Source organism: Schistocerca cancellata, chromosome 3 (assembly GCF_023864275.1).
Source record: "Schistocerca cancellata isolate TAMUIC-IGC-003103 chromosome 3, iqSchCanc2.1, whole genome shotgun sequence".
NCBI classification, from domain to species: domain Eukaryota; kingdom Metazoa; phylum Arthropoda; class Insecta; order Orthoptera; family Acrididae; genus Schistocerca; species Schistocerca cancellata.
In genome coordinates, this window is record NC_064628.1 from 413,089,911 (window position 1) to 413,096,959 (window position 7,049).

At 47.9% G+C, this 7,049-nt stretch overlaps 1 non-coding gene across 1 annotated transcript; it reads left to right on the plus strand.

The window, feature by feature from the left end:
* The first annotated feature begins 1,548 nt into the window (after positions 1-1,548).
* LOC126178825 (small subunit ribosomal RNA) lies at positions 1,549-3,464 on the plus strand. Its single transcript, XR_007536676.1, has one exon. It is a non-coding gene; the product is annotated as a small subunit ribosomal RNA (ribosomal RNA).
* Positions 3,465-7,049: the final 3,585 nt, after the last annotated feature.

Genomic DNA, 7,049 nt, shown 5'->3' on the forward strand with positions numbered 1-7,049 from the left:
CCCCCCCTCCCCCCTGCCTTCGCACGCTGGTCGTTCAGGTGCTTGCGTGTTCAATGCCCTTCGCAGCTGTTCACTGGCATTCGCATGTCGAAGCGCTCAGTCTACGTCGTGGTACGGCCTGTGTCCACTGTCCGCTGATGTCGTAAGCTTAACCCTCACATTGTACTGCACATAGGTCCGTATGTACTGAATGATACGCTGTGGCACATGTGTGACCGTACAACGACTGCGCCCAACAACAGCGAACCATACGGTCCAAATGTTGTGCACTCAGCCACGTGCCGTCTCCCCATAACAGCTACATTGCAGTGTGGTACGCCATAGAGACGTGTGGGAGTAACGGACGCCCTGGATGGCGATCAGCATGAGCCGTCTGTTGATGTAGTGGCGCGTGTATTCAAACGTAGTCGTCTCTTCTCACACAGTGTGATAGCATGGTGCACCGCGTTCCACATCTGCGACATGGTACAGATGCTGGTTGACAGTCGGTCTCGTAATGGACATCGCATACGTAGGGGGGCCACCTCCCACGTGTTCTCTAGTCGTGCACATTTTGTTGCGTGTATGTGGGCAGACGTAGTGTGTCGTGACACCTAACAGACAGGTATGCAATAATCGTTGCATTTGCAAAGTGGGATGGACGTCTACGTTTGCTGGTGACGTTACGCAAATGAACAACTGGTAAACCCATTGTGGTGCGGTAGTTGTTGCTGGAGGTAAATCAGTAAGGGCAAATCTGTGTGTGAAGCGATACGCGGCGGTGGCTGGGTGGGACCGTCCCCGGCCGGTGAGGGGGGGCCGCCCGGCGTGCTGGCCGCGCGGTGCGTGGGCGCACGCGCTACAGCCGGCTGGTGGGGGCGCCCAGTGGCAGGCGCGCCGGCCGACGGACGCGGCAGGCGGCGCAGCTGCGCGCCGGGGCACCCTGCGCGCGGCGCCGGGCGGCCAAAGTGGGTCCTCGCGGGCCCGGTGCGAAGCGCGGTGGACATCTGCAGTGTGCTGGTCCGACTGAGGACTGTGTGCGTTGAGGATGCGCCGCCGCCCGGCACTCGGCGCCGCGACGCCGTCTGCTGCTCGGTCGCCCCAGCGGTTCTCGCTGGTGGTTTGTATCGCAGTTGTGCAGACGTGTTGGCACGTGCGCTGTGCTGGGAGAGTTCGCTTCGGCACCCACGTGGGGCCTTTGCCCTTCTGTGGCGCTGGCGTTGGAGCTGCCGGTCACCGTAGGTGGCGCGTGTTGTCTCCCGCCGGCAATGCCACGACAGCACGCTCCCGGGCCTCTGTCGGCAGCGGCAAGCTCAGTTGGGAGCACGGGTGGTCGCACCTAAAGCGTCTACTCGCCTAACTCCGGGCGATTGCGCCTCTCTCGAACCCGACCAAGTACTTAGGACGGCGCTGCGCGCCGCCGGGACCTGAGAGGGTTTCGAGGTGTATTGTGCAGGGGAGCTCAGCCTCCTCCTGTTTGCAGAATAATTGAGCGGACGCTTGCGTGTTCGCGCGGGCCCCTGGGACACACTCCCGGGCGGCCGGCTGCTCAGCTCTAGTTGACGCAGCTCCCTGGTTGATCCTGCCAGTAGTCATATGCTTGTCTCAAAGATTAAGCCATGCATGTCTCAGTACAAGCCGCATTAAGGTGAAACCGCGAATGGCTCATTAAATCAGTTATGGTTCCTTAGATCGTACCCACGTTACTTGGATAACTGTGGTAATTCTAGAGCTAATACATGCAAACAGAGTCCCGACCAGAGATGGAAGGGACGCTTTTATTAGATCAAAACCAATCGGTCGGCTCGTCCGGTCCGTTTGCCTTGGTGACTCTGAATAACTTTGGGCTGATCGCACGGTCCTCGTACCGGCGACGCATCTTTCAAATGTCTGCCTTATCAACTGTCGATGGTAGGTTCTGCGCCTACCATGGTTGTAACGGGTAACGGGGAATCAGGGTTCGATTCCGGAGAGGGAGCCTGAGAAACGGCTACCACATCCAAGGAAGGCAGCAGGCGCGCAAATTACCCACTCCCGGCACGGGGAGGTAGTGACGAAAAATAACGATACGGGATTCATCCGAGGCCCCGTAATCGGAATGAGTACACTTTAAATCCTTTAACGAGTATCTATTGGAGGGCAAGTCTGGTGCCAGCAGCCGCGGTAATTCCAGCTCCAATAGCGTATATTAAAGTTGTTGCGGTTAAAAAGCTCGTAGTTGGATTTGTGTCCCACGCTGTTGGTTCACCGCCCGTCGGTGTTTAACTGGCATGTATCGTGGGACGTCCTGCCGGTGGGGCGAGCCGAAGGCGTGCGACCGCCTCGTGCGTGTTCGTGCGTCCCGAGGCGGACCCCGTTGAAATCCTACCAAGGTGCTCTTTATTGAGTGTCTGGGTGGGCCGGCACGTTTACTTTGAACAAATTAGAGTGCTTAAAGCAGGCAAGCCCGCCTGAATACTGTGTGCATGGAATAATGGAATAGGACCTCGGTTCTATTTTGTTGGTTTTCGGAACCCGAGGTAATGATTAATAGGGACAGGCGGGGGCATTCGTATTGCGACGTTAGAGGTGAAATTCTTGGATCGTCGCAAGACGAACAGAAGCGAAAGCATTTGCCAAGTATGTTTTCATTAATCAAGAACGAAAGTTAGAGGTTCGAAGGCGATCAGATACCGCCCTAGTTCTAACCATAAACGATGCCAGCCAGCGATCCGCCGCAGTTCCTCCGATGACTCGGCGGGCAGCCTCCGGGAAACCAAAGCTTTTGGGTTCCGGGGGAAGTATGGTTGCAAAGCTGAAACTTAAAGGAATTGACGGAAGGGCACCACCAGGAGTGGAGCCTGCGGCTTAATTTGACTCAACACGGGAAACCTCACCAGGCCCGGACACCGGAAGGATTGACAGATTGATAGCTCTTTCTTGATTCGGTGGGTGGTGGTGCATGGCCGTTCTTAGTTGGTGGAGCGATTTGTCTGGTTAATTCCGATAACGAACGAGACTCTAGCCTGCTAACTAGTCGCGTGACATCCTTCGTGCTGTCAGCGATTACTTTTCTTCTTAGAGGGACAGGCGGCTTCTAGCCGCACGAGATTGAGCAATAACAGGTCTGTGATGCCCTTAGATGTTCTGGGCCGCACGCGCGCTACACTGAAGGAATCAGCGTGTCTTCCTAGGCCGAAAGGTCGGGGTAACCCGCTGAACCTCCTTCGTGCTAGGGATTGGGGCTTGCAATTGTTCCCCATGAACGAGGAATTCCCAGTAAGCGCGAGTCATAAGCTCGCGTTGATTACGTCCCTGCCCTTTGTACACACCGCCCGTCGCTACTACCGATTGAATGATTTAGTGAGGTCTTCGGACTGGTACGCGGCATCGACTCTGTCGTTGCCGATGCTACCGGAAAGATGACCAAACTTGATCATTTGTAAGTAGGCTGTTTAGATTTTTATATGGGTAATGCCACATAGCACTTTGTATGAAAATCACTGGCTGTGCTGTGTGCAGTATGTGGCTAGTTTGCATTGTTGTCTGCCATTGTTGTCATGAACTGCTACAGCTGGATGTGAACAGCGCGTAGCGTTGGGCAGTTGGAGGTGAGCCGCCAGCAGTGGTGGACGTGGGGAGAGAGATGGCGGAGTTTTGATAATCTGTAAGACTGAATGTCAATTATGAATATTAAGGTAAATACATTGTTTGTTTTCTATTAATATCTTTTATTTGCTAACTATCCCTATCAGTAGTTAGTACCTTCAGTGGTTTGAATCTTTTATTTAGCTGGCAGTAGTGGCGCTCGCTGTTTTGCAGTAGCTTGAGTAGCGAAGATTTTTGTGAGGTAAGTGATTTGTAAAAGGTATAGGTTAAAGTTAGTCAGGGCCATTGTTTTGTAGGGGTTATTGAAAGTCAGATTGCGTTGCGCTAAATAATATTGTGTGTCAGGTTAAGCACAGGCTTGTATAATTGTTCTAAGTGGACGTTTCAGTCAGTATAAATTGTTCTAAGGGGACATTTCATATGTCGACCCTTAGCCTAGGATACCTCACTGGAATCTTCTGATTTTTTTCTTGTAGTTTGTGTATTTAGTGTAGCTTTTGTTTATTGCTAGCGCGTAATTGTAGAGAGAATCTCCTCTGTAGTTGCAGTCTTTCATTGTTGTACTGTAAAACAGTTGTGGCATGCATATAGATTTGCAACAAGTATTTCGCAGCTACGCTTGTAATTAACTACATATTATTTTCAGTGCTATGTTAATGTGTTCTCTTATTTTTGCTATTCAAATTGTGCTTTTCTGTGTTATCGTGTGAAATATTGTGACAATAATGGCGTGTGAAAAACGTAACACTCGGCTCCAAAGTAAAATGAGAAATGACAGTGAAGACGAAAGCAGTGTGTTGGCCCCACCATGTAATGAATTAACTAATATTCAAAATAGTAATTTGGTAATTGTGCATAGGGAAATGGAGCGGGCGTCAAACAATGGCGTAGACAGTCAAACAGGTAGTGAACAGGGAAGCATTATCGATCGATCGGTCGGCAACAGCTCGCCTCAGGAATCCGAAATGATAGGACACAATTTTGCATATACTGTAGATTCAGGTTTTGCGTCCTCACCGTTTTCTCAAATGAGTCAAGACACATTTTCTGCTTGTCAAAATGTGAATGCTGCCGGTGAAAACGCACTGCCTAAAAGCATAGAGAAACAGATTCCAGACACTAATACATTATTATTGCAATTAATGCAAAAAATGGAACAAAATCAGAAACAAACACAGCAACAGTTAGACACAATGGAACAACACCAGAGACAAACACAGCAACAGTTGGACACAGTGGAACAAAATCTTAAAAAGTTAGACTCAGTGGAACATACGCTTGAACAAACACGTGAAGATTTAACTACTGAGATACATAAAATAGAATCGAAATGTCAAAAAGTCTGTAATGACGTAAAAACACAAATTTGTGAGCATTTTCAGCCTATTTTTTCGCGGCATGAAAATGCATTACAGAATCACGAAGCAGCCATAAAAGAGCTGCAAACCATTGTTCATGAAAATCATGAGACCTTGTGGGCTAAAATTGACTCAGTTGCATCTACCGATTCGGTTACGCAACTGGCAAAAACTCAGGAAAACTTAAAGAACACAGTAGATTCGATTTCAACACAAATGGACACTCTGAAACTTGGTTCAGAAAAACACACTGAGGAAATGTGTTCACTATCGGAGAAAGTAGCCGAACTTTCGGATCAGGTCACTAACTTATCTACAAAGGTAGATGATGATCTGAATGACACAAGACCCGTAGCCTTCACTGACACAGAAGACTATGAACAAATAAGAAAATTCAAACAAAATCAAAATCAAATCAATACACAGTACAAAAGAGAAATCCGGGAAGTACAAGATCAGCTGAAACAGGTAATACAAGAATTACGTATTTCAGAGGACACTCGCGCCCCAATACGGGAAGAGGGACATAGAAATACGGAACAGCCACAAAATAATAACACAGGGCATTTCGGAAGTTATGAAAGAAATTGGCAATGGGCACCGAATTTTGAGATCGAGCCGCCGACACGACGTAACAATGACCGACATGCTACTCGCCGACACGATGATTTTGACTATAAGCTGTTCATTACTACACGTAAATTCAAAACATTCAAGAATTCTGCCAACGACATTCATCCACAAGCGTGGCTCCATCAATTCTCTCATTGTTTTCCTCCCAACTGGTCATTAGAACACAGATTAGAATTTATGTGTGGCTACTTGGAGAATGAACCAGCTGTAAGAATGCGATCGGTCATTCACGATTGTCACAGTGAAGGAGATTTTTATCATGCCTTCCTTTCAGCATATTGGTCTCAAGCCACACAGGACCGAGTAAAACATAGCATCATGATGATGAAACACTTCGAACAATCTGAATTTTCCAGTCTTGTGAAATATTTTGAAGACATGTTGCACAAGAATCAATACCTGTCAAACCCATACAGCCCCTCAGAACTCATCCGCATTTGCTTAATCAAATTACCTGAACACTTACGGCATATTATTTTGGCAGGACGTTGCAAAGACGACATTGAAGCTTTTCAGGGACTGTTACAAGAACTGGAAATTGACACAGACAGTCGCGGGATGCGAAAACAGGAAAACAATCACTACAGGTCCCATCCGTCACAATTCCGTGACGACAGAAACAATAAATGGCCACGACAAACCTATTCTTATAACGTAAATCGTGACCAAAACAGACACCACCCATATGACAACCACTGGCAGAGTAATAGTTACAGGGAAAGATCACCTCTCCGCAGTAATGACTATCACAGAGACAATCAGAGAAACAGACAATATGGAAACCAAAACAATTATTATCAAGGGAGACAGAATAACTTCAGACGTAACGGTCCAGCACGCAGTTACGACTCAGGCAGAAATTCTCCACCACGTAACAGACAAGAAAGAAACTATGTAAACTACCGACATGACGACAGGCGATATGATCGTAACGACAGACCTGAACTGCATCAGAACTGGCGAGTTTTAAACAGAGCTGGGCCCTCTGGGCAAGGCGAATTTGTAGAAGTTAGGTCTCCAAATCCCAATAACGACGCGCGCCAACAAAGAGACAATAGGCGATGACTCACACCACTGGCAGCCACAAGACGTACTTATGAAACTGACGACGCAGCTGCCGTAGCTAGTAATTACGTAAAAATGGAAGACATTAGGGACATCTTACTCCAGGAACACGACGTAAAACATAACAACATTGCATATCCTGTGATTCATATTACTGTAAATGACGTAAAATTTACGGCAGTACTTGACTCTGGCAGTCCCATTTCAGTAATTAGTGAAACAGCTTTTAGCAAATGCAACAAATCGAACAATTGCCCCACACTTCCGTTACGTAAGATTAAATTACAAGGTGCAATCTTTGGAAAAAGTGTAGATGTACGCCAACAAACCAATTTAGAATTCTTTTGCCAAAGCCACAGCTTCTCTATGAACTTTCTTATTGTTCCATTATTGTCGACGGAAATTATACTGGGAGTAGACTTTTTG